The sequence below is a fragment of the Bos indicus genome, chromosome 2 (genome assembly GCF_029378745.1).
Source record: "Bos indicus isolate NIAB-ARS_2022 breed Sahiwal x Tharparkar chromosome 2, NIAB-ARS_B.indTharparkar_mat_pri_1.0, whole genome shotgun sequence".
NCBI classification, from domain to species: domain Eukaryota; kingdom Metazoa; phylum Chordata; class Mammalia; order Artiodactyla; family Bovidae; genus Bos; species Bos indicus.
Window position 1 is genome coordinate 59774544 of NC_091761.1, and position 14132 is coordinate 59788675.

The window sequence follows — 14132 nt, forward strand, 5'->3', positions numbered from 1 at the left end:
TTCAGTTCAGTTCACTCAGTCGTGTCCGACTCTTGGTGACCCCATGGACTGCAGCACGCCAGGCCTCCCTGTCTATCACCAACTCCTGGAGTTTACTCAGACTTACGTCCATTGAGTCAATGATGCCATTCAACCATCTCATCCACTGTTGTCCCCTTCTCCTCCTGCCTTCAATCTTTCCCAGCCTCGGGGTCTTTTCGAATGAGTCAGTTCTTCGCATCAGGTGGCTGAAGTATTGGAGTTTCACCTTCAACATCAGTCCTTCCAATGAATATTCAGTACTGATTTCCTTTAGGAAGGACTGGTAGGATCTCCTTGCAGTGCAAGGGACTCTCAAGAGTCTTCTCTAACACCATAGTTCAAAAGCATCAATTCTTCAGTGTTCAGCTTTGTTCACAGTCCAACTCTCACATCCATACATGACTAACTAGAAAAAGCATAGCTTTGACTAGACAGACCTTTGTTGGCAATGTAATGTCTCTGCTTTTTAATATCCTGTCTAGTTTGGTCATAACTTTCCTCCCAAGGAGTAAGAGTCTTTTAATTTCATGGTTGCAATCACCATCTGCAGTGATTTTGGAGCCTGAAAAGAGAAAGTCTTGCCTCTGTTTCCACTGTTTCCCCATCTATTTGCCATGAAGTGATGCAACCAGATGCCATGATCTTAGTTTTCTGACTGTTGAGCTTTAAGCCAACTTTTTCACTCTTCTCTTTCACTTTCATCAAGAGGCTCTTTAGTTCTTCTTCACTTTCTGCCATAAGAGTGGTGTCACCTCCATATCTGAGGTTACTGATACTTCATCCTGCAATCTTGATTCCAGCTTGTGCTTCATGCAGCCCGGCGTTTCTCATGATGTACTCTGCATATAAGTTAAATAAACAGGGTGACAATATATAGCCTTGATGTACACCTTTCCCAATTCGGAACCAGTCTGTTGTTCCAAGTCCAGTTCTAACTGTTGCTTCCTGACCTGCATACAGATTTCTCAAGAGGCAGGTCAGGTCATCTGGGATTCCCATCTCTTTCAGAATGTTCCACAGTTTATTGTGATCTACACAGTCAAAGGCTTTGGCATAGTCAAGAAAACAGAAATAGATGTTTTTCTGGAACTCTCTTGCTTTTTCGATAATCCAGCAGATGTTAACAATTTGATCTCTGGTTCCTCTGCCTTTTCTAAAACCAGCTTGAACAACTGATAGTTCACAGTTCATGTATTGTTGAGCCTGACTTGGAGAATTTTGAGCATTACTTTCCTAGCATGTGAGATGAGTACAATTGTGTGGTAGTTTGAGCATTCTTTGGCATTGCCTTTCTTTGGGATTGGAATGAAAACTGACCTTTTCTATCCTATGGCCACTGCTGAGTTTTCCAGATTTGCTGGCATATTAAGTGCAGCACTTTCATAGCATCATCTTTCAGGATTTGAAATAGCTCAACTGGAATTCCATCACCTCCACTAGCTTTGTTTGTAGTGATGCTTCCTAAGGCCCACTTGACTTCACATTCCAGGATGTCTGGCTCTAGGTGAATGATCACACCATCGTGATTATCTGGGTAATGAAGATCTTTTTTGTACAGTTCTTTGTGTATTCTTGCCACCTCTTCTTAATATCTTCTGCTTCTGTTTGGTCCATACCATTTCTGTCCTTTATTGAGCCCATCTTTGCATGGAATAGTCCCTTTAAGTCACATATAAACTAACTTTTAGCACTACATCTTTGTAGCAGTTCCTTAGAGTTATCTAAGAGGCTATCTCCTGGGCTATAGTTATCATTCAGACCTTGGATAAAGCTATACTCACAACATGAGTGTTGTGCATTTGTCTTTCAGTGAGAATTTTGGTGACCACTAAGGGACTCAGAATATACTTGTCTCATTTGCCTGAACTCTATCTGGGGCCTTAACCCTCCAGAAAAGGCCCTTTGTGCTAATCTACACCCTCAGGGAATCTAGACAACTGGGTAAGTCTCTCCTAGGTCTTAGATCTCCTGTGTTGATTCACAGTTCTTAAGGTTGTTTTTTTTTTTTTTTTTTTTGGTGATTGTTAAACTCCTTGCCATTAAGAGTAAGTTTTCCTTCAACTTAGATTCAAGAAGAGGTAACTAGGTTACCCGGATGAAAGACAATGGGAAGATTTTGCTCAGTTAAAAGCCACTGAGTGGGTTATTCCAGTTGAGAGAGGTTGGGAGCTTGCTCAGTTGAAATGCACAGAGTAGTTTGGACTGGATGATTACATAGGAGGCTTGATTGGCATCTTTTCTTGAATACTTTAAGCAGAGTTTGTCTGAATAAGTTACCATGTGAGCACTTTCAGCTCCAAAGATAAGAGACATAGCTTTTCCCAACCAGTTACAGCTTTCTTAGTCAACTGGGAAAGTTATGACAGTGGCAAGGGCAAGCCCTCACACCATGCAATGGTCCCATAAGGAGACCCACTCATTAATTCAAAGAAATTGGCTTTGGGGACACATATAACATTGATCATCCAGTGTTCCAAATATCCATGGAAAATTTATACAGCCAGACATGTGAAAGAGCTGAGATGAATCCAGGGTGCTTCCTAGAGGTGTTAAGCCAAACAGCATACCAGCCTACCATGCAGTCTTTTATTCTGACAAACTGACATTTAAATGGGAAACAAAGGCTTCAAAGCAGAAGAAAGTGGTGTCAGATAAACCTTTGACTCATATCCTGCCAGGTTCATATATATATATGAGCTTATACTTGCAAGTAGTTTGGAAATTAAGAAAACTTAATTTGGAAATTAAGAAAACTTCATCCTGAAAAAGGTCATGATGGGACTCTCCTGACATTCCAACAGTGGCTTTAACATATGCAGTTAGAGCAAAAGCTGGCTTTGTATAATATTCTTTCAAAATTCTTACCCTAAGGGAACAAAAGTCCTTCTAGGAAGAGCTTACAATGATCTCCCTGAGTCTTTGAGATGTAAATGTTCTACCAGGTCTTCTCAGAAACTCTTATCTAGACCATCTCTAATTTCTGAGATTGAAAAAAAAAGGGGGGGGTGGTTAGCTTTTATCCAAGAGTAAACTCCAAGAATAAACTCATTCCAACAGTTATTATAAACTAGTGAGTTTTATATTGTAATACCAGATTCATGTCTTAAGTTTTAAAATGAAGCTTTGAGATCTCTGATTATATGTCTGTGTATATATTATAGAATATTATATGTTTCTACCTTTGGTAATGTTTTATAAAAATTAAACTGTAAGAGAGACCTATTTAATTGGCTTAAATATAATGAAGTGCTTCAAGAAATTCTCAGAAATACAAATTAACCCAATTTTTTTTAAGATCACATGATTGAGGATTAATCATTACCCAATAGAAACAAGCTTATTGGTTTAAGTAAAAAACCAATAGCATGACAACATTATTGTATCTATGTTTGCTCAATGTCAAAAAAGATCATGTTACCACTAACAAAATTTGTCAGCAAGAAAAATGATATTTTCATAAAGAAATTTCAATGCAAGCATGATTTTTAGGTGAATGCTAAGAACATTTATGTCTTACTCTATTTCTACTTAAAAATAGTTTCTCTAGATCTTCTGGTAACTTGAAACTTTAGAGTTTTACTAAGTTAAATGACAGGGATTGATCGACTGTCTAGATTATTTCCAAATAAAATACAGGAAAATTTATATTTGCTTAGCAATTAAAATCTCAAATTTCATATTCTTACAAAAAAAAAAAAAATAAAGATGTTTGGTTCACTGGGTACATGTCTTGTACTACATTGGAGAAAAAATTACATTGTGGAAAAATGTGTGTTTCTAGAGGTAACAGAATATGTTCATAAGTTTGACAATCAGGCATGCTAATGTGATAGTTCATAACTGTTTTCTCTTGGTTTTCACTAAAGATGGAGTTCTTAAGGTTTGAAAATTATGATTAATATGTGAAATTAGAACCACTAAAATAAAGAAAATGTTTTCATATGCAAAAAAAACTTTTAAAAGGGTAAATAGAAAGGAAATGCATTCTATTAAGGGAAAACAAAGTAATTATTTTCAAAAGACAGTCTAAGAGAAAAAGAAAAAAGGGAACTCAAAGGATAAAATCTAAAACAAAAATGCAAATTATAGGCTTATGGAAAAGAAATCTTGAGAAAGAATTTGATGTACGGTCAGGGCTGGCTAAGATTAACATGAACTTAATTGGTTGAAAGAATTCTAATATTAAAAATAAACTTTTGCAAAGCTAGAATTTGAATCTCTCTGTTATGACCTCTTGCTAATGTTGGCATTTCTCAGAGAGCCCCAGAAAAATCAAAGAAAAAAAAAAAAAACCCAGAGAAAGTTATTATTTAGGTTTACTTGATATATTAATTATATGATTAACATTGTTAAATGAATGATGATGAATCTTAGGTAATATTGTATGAATAAATATTGTTAATGTAAATATTCTAGAGTTTATATGAAATTGCTAAAATTTAGTTGTCCTATGTTATCATTTATAGTCCAAATTATCTTAAAATGTACCAGAAATAACCAAATTTCTTTGTCAATAGTAATCAGATCCTTAAAGATGCCATTTTAAAAGTCTTCTGTCATTTATAGTTATTTTATTCTATTACTTTTATTAAAATTCTTCATCTTCAAGAAGATTCATAGAAAGGGCTTTTTTGGGGACAATTACAGGTTTTTTAAAAATTTATTTATTTTTTATTGAAGGATAATTGCTTTACAGACAATTACAGGTTTTTGACAACTTTCAGATTATACTACAGAACTGGGTAAGAAATTAAAGAATTCTAATGAACAAACTGATGACTTCATAAAATTGTTAACAGGAAAGCAACAAAATTAATTGCCTAGGACTGAATGAACTGATGATAGGGTTATAATTTTTTAGACTATTTTTTCTCTTTAGACTTTTTGTCTAAAATATCATTGCTTAGCTTTGTTTTTCTAGATATAAGGAAATATTTCTTGTACAATGACTAACAATCATTTGATAAATTATACCTTTGTAAGTAGAAGCGAAACATTTATCTTTTTTTCCTACCTGATCCCTCCAGAATTGGATACTTTTTATTCTTATTTTCATGGAAATAAAGTTATTTGCATAAGTTCAATAAAAATCTGTTCTCCTTTTAACAGGGCACAATGGAAACATTGGTTATGTTATTATAGCTTTGACTGGAATGTTGTGTTTCAGAATAAACATAGAATCAGATATAACCAGTCAGCTTTAAAAAACTAATACAAACTTTGTGCGTATGTGCTTGCTCTGTTGCTCAGTTGTGCTCATGTCCATACCCAACTCTTAACGATCCAATGCACTGCAGTGTGCTAGGATTCTCTGTCTATGGGATTATCCTGGCAAGAATACTGGAGTGGGTTGCCATTTTCTTCTGCAAGGGATCTTCCTGACCCAGTGATCCAGCCTGTGTCTCCTGAGCCTCTAGCTTTGTCTCAGGCGAATTCTTTACCACTGAGCCACGTGCGAAACCCCAAGAAAGACTTTATGAAGCCATGAAACCCCTTAGAGTGACAGCCTACTCCCTTATTTTCAGGGTTCTTGGCAACCTTGGTTGGTGGCTCAGAAAGTAAAGTGTCAGTCTGCAATGCAGGAGATCTGCGGTTCAATCCCTGAGTTGGGAAGATCTCCTGGAGAAGGAAATGGCAACCCACTCCAGTATTCTTGCCTGGAAAATCCCATGGATGGAGGAGCCCAGTGGGCTACAGTCCATGGGGTCACAGAGTTGGATCTGACTGAGCAACACTTTCTTTTCTTTCAGCAACCTTATCAGGTGAATAAGAAAGGACTCTCAAGCTATCTGGGGGACTTGAGAAGAGAGGAATTCACCCAAATCTATAGGTATCATAGGTAAATCTGATGGCAAGTCCTAGGCATAATTTTCCTGGCTTTGAGAAGTCTTATAAACTTTAGTCTGGGACTGTTTATAATTAAAAAAAAAAATGCAACCAAATTTAAAGAGCCTATATAAACAATTGCTATTCTTGGTACACTTATATAAATAATCAGGCCAAGTTTATTGAAACCAGACTTACTAAATTAGTCTTAGTTTGGCTGTATTGGTGGAAATGAGGATAATTTTATAGAAAAAAAATTTCAGTAATATACCTTTATAGTCCTAAATGGCTCCTGTTGATATATTATAGTGTCACAAAAGTTTAAATGAATTGTTAAAAGGACATTTTAAGCTTGTTTCTGAAGTTTATCACAGTAATCTGTCTTTGGATAAGGATCAGATACCCCATGAAGTACATTCCGGAGAATATATACTGGAAAAAATATATCATTTAAAGGACTCTCTCCCGCCTAGATGGAAAGACCTTTATCAGCTACTCTTAGCTTGTTTATGCACAACAAAACTAAAGGGAATTGACTCTTAGATTCATATTTCCCACTTAAAAAAGGTCCCTGAACCAGACTTGTCTGTAGAGAGGATTGCTAGCCTCAAACTCACCTTCGCACAAATGCTCAAACAGAAGAAAAACAGCATCCACAATAGGAAGAGAAGATGAGGGCATCAGAAGTAGATATTTATTCCAAAGTACCAGAGCAGATCTTGATTTCTTGGGACTTCTACATAGGAATCAAATGTTTTTCTAACACAGGCACAATCCTATGAAAAATTTTAAAAATCTAATGTTTTGATCTACGGTCAATTATCTATGTCCAATACTTCTGGTTCACCTTGGTAGATTTCTAACACTCTGATTGGATGATCCCTTTGAAAATTTTAACATAAATATGAATTTTCTATCAAAGTTATTCAAGCTCAATCAGAACAATAAGCTAAATTTCACTAGAAAACCATAACTTCCCACTTATCAGGAGGGGCCTTTCCTCAGCTATGAACTGGATTTATATGGCAAGAGTCACTTAAGAGTAATGACTTAATTGGACTTGTTAATAGAACACATTTAATCACCCACATTAAAAACAAAAAAGAAAATCAGATTTCTGCCTTAAACAGTCTGTTCCCTAGTCTTGGTGATCTCTTAAGAACTGGTTTGATGCTGGCCGTTCAGTGCATGAATCCCCATTATGACCTTATTATTACTTCTGGTAATGTAACATATATTCTGCTTATTCTGCTGAGTCTCTGACGAAAGTAATGATTACTAAGAGACTTGAAATGACTGACTGAATATTCAGTTCTATATAGAATTAAAATGATTATAGTAGTGCTATAGTAGATGTAAGAAGAAACAACAAGGGAGAATCATTTCCTGGATCATACAGACTAGTAAGACAGGTAGTCCAGAGCTATTTATGGTTACCATTAGAAGGACCTAGTCATAGCACTTGGATTGTTTATCAATGAAATCTGACCTTGACATAGGAATGAACATTCCTAGGGCTATGGGACATGAAATGCCTCCCCAACTTTGAATTTATGACCAAAAGGGGGGCACTCAAGCAGAACAAGAGCAAAGACGATCCCACTCTCCACCCAAGTCTGCAAAGATTAATCCACTATACTCCTTGACTGACTCAGTACACTCTATGCTTTCAACAGAGGATGCTAAAGAAAATAAAAAGAGACTGTGTGCTTTGGACAAACAGAGCCATAGATAGTTACATGTATTTCAGGAAGAATTTTAATAAACCTCACTTCTTGCATATTCCTAGAACACTACGATCATAAAGTTGAGACTTCTATTCTCTGTAACTAGTAGTTTTCACCAAGAGGTATGCTGTATCGAATTCTATAACAGAAACAAAATCACATATAAACTAGCCTACTCCTCTACCTCCTTAGAGCAGTTTCTCAGAGCTACTTGAGAGGCTGTCTCCAGGGCTGTAGTCCCCAGTTAAGGCCATGAATACACCTTAACTCTCACATTGTGCATTTTTCTTTCAATTGACACTACTATGTAATCCATTTGACTGATTTTTTTTAAACAGTTCATGTATTTCATGAAATCGGCCAGTTGTTTAGGTCATCTAGGTACTCAGACATACAAAGATCAATTAGCTAGGCAAAACCTTAGCATTTAATGATTTAGAAAATGAAGTCTAGGTGGTTTTTTTTTTTTTTTGGTGTGTGTGTGTGTAATTTTTAGGATAGAGTATAATGGTTTTTCAAGATTTACCTTAAAAGTATATGTTAAATAAAAGTCATTAAAGTTATGATAATTGATAACACAAACTTACTGGCTGTAAAATAAATAAATGTCCTAGGATTTTCAATTATTTCATTCTCAATTTACTGACAAATTATCATTAACAAACCTTCAAAAGGAAGAAAAAATTGGCCACGAATTAAAAATTTTCTTTCCCTCTCAAGGAAATTCTCTCTCATCTCAAATATATGGACAGAGCTGTTAAGATAATGGTTTCTGAAACATGACACACGAACATGCAAACCAAGTTCCATTAAACTGTCCCTTAACATGGAATTATTCCTGCCACATATCTTCTACCCCACTATACAGTGGTCATGTATGGATGTGAGAGTTGGACTGTGAAGAAAGCTGAGCACCGAAGAATTGATGCTTTTGAACTATGGTATTGGAGAAGACTCTTGAGAGTCCCTTGGACTGCAAGGAGATCCAACCAGTCCATTCCAAAGGAGATCAGCCCTGGGATTTCTTTGAAAGGAATGATGCTAAAGCTGAAACTCCAGTACTTTGGCCACCTCATGTGAAGAGTTGATTCATTCGAAAAGACTCTGATGCTGGGAGGGATTGGGGGCAGGAGGAGAAGGGGACGACAGAGGATGAGATGGCTGGATGGTATCACTGACTCGATGGATGTGAGTCTGAGTGAACTCTGGGAGTTGGTGATGGACAGGGAGGCCTGGCGTGCTGTGATTCATGGGGTCGTAAAGAGTCAGACACGACTGAGCAACTGAACTGAACTGATATTGTTAAAGAATAAAAAATCTGTTTTATCTTAGAAGCAGAAGATATGTTTTATGCTGCATACATTTATATATGAGCACTTATTATAGACAAAATATCAAAGTATAACATGTAACTTAATGTTTCTCTTTGTGACTGCATGTTTCACCTTACTTACAGATGGGTTCCTGATCTGCATGCAGAAATACTATCAAGGACTCTCATGGATTTCGTCAATCCATTAGAGTAAGTTAAATGTAAAATAATCATGCATCTAATGCATCCAAACAAAGGGGAGTCTTGAACCCAAGGGAATTAGCACTTGAGTTGCTCATGAGAACAAATGGTCATCTCTGCTTAATTCTTCAATGTCAATACCAATAGTATTAACCTAATTATTATTCTGGTATTTTTCTTGGTTCTCATTTCCTGAATTAAGCTTTTTTTGCCTATATGAAAAAACCTACAATGAAGAGAAGTTCTGGAATATTTATCTAGATAAGAAGTTAGATATATTACAATGTCAATTATTTATATATTATCGCAAAAACTGCTCTAATACTTTGATTAAACTACTTATGACTTTAGTTTTCATTAAATTTCAAAGAAGTAAATTGAACCAATAATAAGCATATACCATAAAAGCAGAATCTATGTATGTACGTATGTATGTATCTATATGTGGGCTTCCCAGATGGTACTCAGTTCAGTTCAGTCAGTCATGTTCAACTCTTTCTGACCCCATGGACTGCAGCATGCCAGGTTTCCCTGTCCATCACCAACTCTCAGAGCTTACTCAAACTTACTCAAACATTGAGTCAGTGATGCCATCCAGCCATCTCATCCTCGGTAATCCCTTACTCCTCCTGTACTCAATCTTTCCTAGCATCAGGGTCTTTTCTAGTGAGTCAAGTTCTTCGCATCAAGTGGCCAAAGTAATGGGAGTTTCAGCTTCAACATCAGCCCTTCCAATGAATATTTAGAACTGATTTCTTTAGGATAGACTACTTGGATCTCCGCGCAGTCCAAGGGACTCTCAAGAGTCTTCTCCAATTCCACAGTTCAAAAGCATCAATTCTTCAGTGCTCAGCTTTCTTTATAGTGCAGTTCTCACATCCATATATGATTATTGGAAAAACCATAGCCTTGACTAGATGGACCTTTGTTGGCAAAGTAATGTCTCTGCTTTTTAATATGCCGTCTAGGTTGGTCATAGCTTTGCTTCCACAAGTAGCAAGTGTCTTTTAATGTCATGGCTGCAGTCACCATCTGCAGTGATTTTGGGGCCCAAGAAAATAAAGTCTGTCACCATTTCCATTGTTTCCCCATCTATTTGCCATGAAATGATTGGACTGGATGCCATGATCTTAGTTTTCTGAATGTTGAGTTTAAAACCAACTTTTTCACTCTCTTTTTTCACCTTCATCAAGAGGCTCTTTAGTTCTTCAATTTCTGCCATAAGAGTGGTGTCATCTGCATATCTGAGGTTATTGATATTTCTCCCGGCAATCTTGATTCCAGCTTGTGCTTCATCCAACCAGGCATTTTGCGTGAAGTACTCTGCATATAACTTAAATAAGCTGGGTGACAATATGCAGCTTGTACACACTCCTTTCCCGATTTGGAACCAGTCTGTTGTTCCATGCCCAGCTCTAAATGTTGCTTCTTGATCTGCATACCAATTTTTGAGGAAGCAGGTCAGGTGGTCTGGTATTCCCATCTCTTTCAGAATTTTCCACATTTTGTTGTGATCTACACAGTCAAAGGCTTTGGCATAGTCATTAAGCAAAAGTAGATTTTTTTTATTTCTGGAACTCTCTTTTTTTTTTTTTTTTTGATGATCCAACAGATGATGGTAATTTGGTCTCTGGTTCCTCTGAATTTTCTAAATCCAGCTTGAATATCTGGAAATTCATGGTTCACGTACTGTTAAAGCCTGGCTTGGAGAATTTTGAGCATTACTTTGCTAGTGTATCAGATGAGTACAAGTGTGTGGTAATTTGAACTTTTTTGGCCTTGGCTTTCTTTGGGATTGGAATGAAAACTGACCTTTTCCAGTCCTGTGGCCACTGCTGAGTTTTCCAAATTTGCTGGCATATAGAGTGCAGCACTTTCACAGCATCATCTTTCAGGATTTGAAATAGCTCAACTGGAATTCCATCACCTCCACTAGCTTTGTTCGTATTGACTTGCCTTTGCATTCAAGGATATCTGGCTCTAGGTGAGTGATCACATCATCATGGTTATCTGGGTCATGAAGATCTTTTTTGTACAGTTCTTCTGTGTATTCTTCTACCTCTTCTTAATATCTTCTACTTCTTTTAGGTCTACACCATGTCTGTCCTTTATTGTGCCCATCTTTGTATGAAATCTTCCCTTGGTATCTCTAATTTTCTTGAAGAGATCTCAAGTCTTTTCCATTCTATTTTTTTGCTCGATTTCTTTGCATTGACCACAGAGGAAGGCTTTCTTATCTCTCCTTGCTATTCTTTGGAACTCTGCATTCAAATGGGTATATCTTTCCTTTTCTCCTTTGCCTTTAGCGTCTCTTCTTTTCACAGCTATTTGTAAGACCTCAGACAACCATTTTGCCTTTTCATATTTCTTTTTCTTGGGGATGGTTTTGATCACCATCTCCTGTACAATGTTACAAATGTCCATCCATAGTTCTTTAGGCACTCTATCAGATATAGGCCCTTTGAATCTGTTTGTCACTTCCACTGTATAATCATAAGGGATTTGATTTAGGTCATACCTAAATGGTCTGCTGACTTTTCCTACCTTCTTCAAGTCTGAATTTGACAATAAGGAGTTCATGATCTGAGCTACAGTCAGCTTCTGGTCTTGTTTTTTGCTAACTTGTATAGAGCTTCTCCATCTTTGGCTGCAAAGAATATAATCAATCTGATTTCAGTATTGACCATCTGGTGATGTCCATGTGTAGAGTCCTTCTCTTGTGCTAATGAACGAGGGTGCTTGCTCTAACAAGTGTGTTCTCTTGGCAAAACTCTATTAGCCTTTGCCCTGCTTCCTTTTGTACTCCAAGGACAAATTTGACTGTTACTTCATGTATCACTTGACTTCCTACTTTTGTATTTTCCAGTTCCCTATAATGAAAAGGACATCTTTTTTGGGTGTTAGTTCTAAAAGGTCTTATAGGTCTTCATAGAACCATTCAACTTCAGCTTCTTCAGCATTACTGGTTGGGGCATAGGCTTGGATTACTGTGATATTGAATGGTTTGCCTTGGAAACAAACAGAGATCATTCTGTCATTTTTGAGAGTGCATCCAAGTATTGCATTTTGGACTCTTTTGTTGACTATGATGGCTACTCCATTTCTTCTGAGGGATTCTTGCCCACAGTAGTAGATATAATTGTCATCTGAGTTAAATTCACCCTTTCCAGTCCATTTTAGTTCACTGATGTGTAAAATGTCAATGTTCACTCTTGCCATCTCCTGTTTGACCACTTCCAATTTGCCTTGATTCATGGACCTAACATTACAGGTTCCTAGTCAATATTCCTCTTTACCGCATCGGACTTTACTTACATTACCAGTCATATCCACAACTGGGTGTTGTTTTTGCTTTGGCTCCATCCCGTCATTCTTTCTGGAGTTATTTCTCCACTGATCTCCAGTAGTATATTGGGTACCTACTGACCTGGGGAGTTCCTCTTTCAGTGTCCTATCTTTTTGCCTTTTTATACTGTTCATGGAGTTCTTAAGGCAAGAATACTGAAGTTGTTTGCTATTCCCTTCTCCAACAAACCATATTTTGTCAGAATTCTCCACCATGACCCATCTGTCTCAGGTGGCCCTACACAGCATGGCTCATAGGTTTATTGAGTTAGACAAGGCTGTGGTCCATGTGATCAGTTTGGTTAGTTTTTTGTGGTTGTGGTTTTCTGTCTGTCTGCCTTCTGATGGATAGGGATAGGAGGGTTATGCAAGCTTCCTGATGGGAGAGACTGACTGAAGGGGAAACTGGGTCTTTTCTGATGGGTGGGGCCATGCTCAGTAAATCTTTAATCCAATTTTCTGTTGATGGGCAGGGCTGTGTTCCTTCCCTGTTGTTTGACCTGAGGCCAAACTATGGTGGAGGTAGTTACAGAAGGTTTTGGTGGAGGTAATGACACAAGGTTTTGTTTGTGCCCTCCAAGAGTCTGTTTCCCCAGTCCTGTGTAAGTTCTGGCACTTCTATGGTGGGGTTAATGGTGACCTCTTCCAAGAGGGTTTATGCCTAACCCAAGTCTGCTACACTCAGAGCTCCTGCCCCTGCGGCAGGCCACTGCTGACTTGCACCTCCGCAGGAGACACTCAACACAGTTCTGGCTCAGTCTCTGTGGCCTCTCTGGGTCCTGGTGCACACAAGGTTTATTTGAGCCCTCCAAGCATCTCTGGTGGGTATAGAATTTGATTCTAAATGTGATTTTGCCCCTCCTACCATTTTGCTGGGGCTTCTTCTTTGCTCTTGGATATGGGGTATCTTTTTATGGTGGGATCCAATAGTCTCTTGTCGACCAGGCAGTGCTAATGGTAAAGAATCTGCCTGCCATTTCAGAAGACACAAGAAATGTTGGTTTGATCTCTGGGTCAGGAAGATCCTCTGAAGAAGGGCATGGCAACCCACTCCCATATTGTTGCCTGGAGAATTCCTTGGAAAGAGGAGCCTGGTGGGCTACACTCCATAGGGTCACAAAGAGTTGTACATGACTGAAGCAACATAGTACACACACACAAAAGCAGAATCTATGTATATAATCAATTTTTGCCTTCCAGTACTAAAGTTTTAAAATATCAAGTTACTTATAAGGTAATGGTAAAGACCCTGATACTGGGAAAGATTGAAGGCAGTGGGAGAAGCGGACAACAGAGGATGAGATGGTTGGATGGCATCACTGACTCAGTGGACATGTATTTGAGCAAACTCTGGGAAATAGTGAAGGACAGGGAAACCTGTCATGCTGGAGTCCATGGGGTCACAAGGAGTAGGACATGGTTGAGCAACTGAACCCACCAATAAGGTAATGGCAAAAGACAATGATATAGGTGAGGTCTGTCTTTAATGCTTTTAACAAATCAGGTACTTCTTTCAAGCTTGCTGAGATCCTGGCATGAAAAATACCAGAAACTCTGCCATTTACTATTCTAAGGAAGTTGGTTGATATACTGCTGTTTATCACTATAAAAATTAAAAAGCTATATAGAGAGGAACTTCATAGCTTTGGAATGGTTCATATCTTTCATTTATTTCACAAGTATTAACTGAGTACATATTG

At 37.7% G+C, this 14132-nt stretch overlaps 1 protein-coding gene across 1 annotated transcript in view; it reads right to left on the minus strand.

Annotated features, from left to right (window-relative positions):
- THSD7B (thrombospondin type 1 domain containing 7B) overlaps positions 1-14132 on the minus strand; it is a 1073031-nt gene that overhangs the window by 313220 nt on the left and 745679 nt on the right. The gene's annotated exons all lie outside the window — the stretch shown is intronic.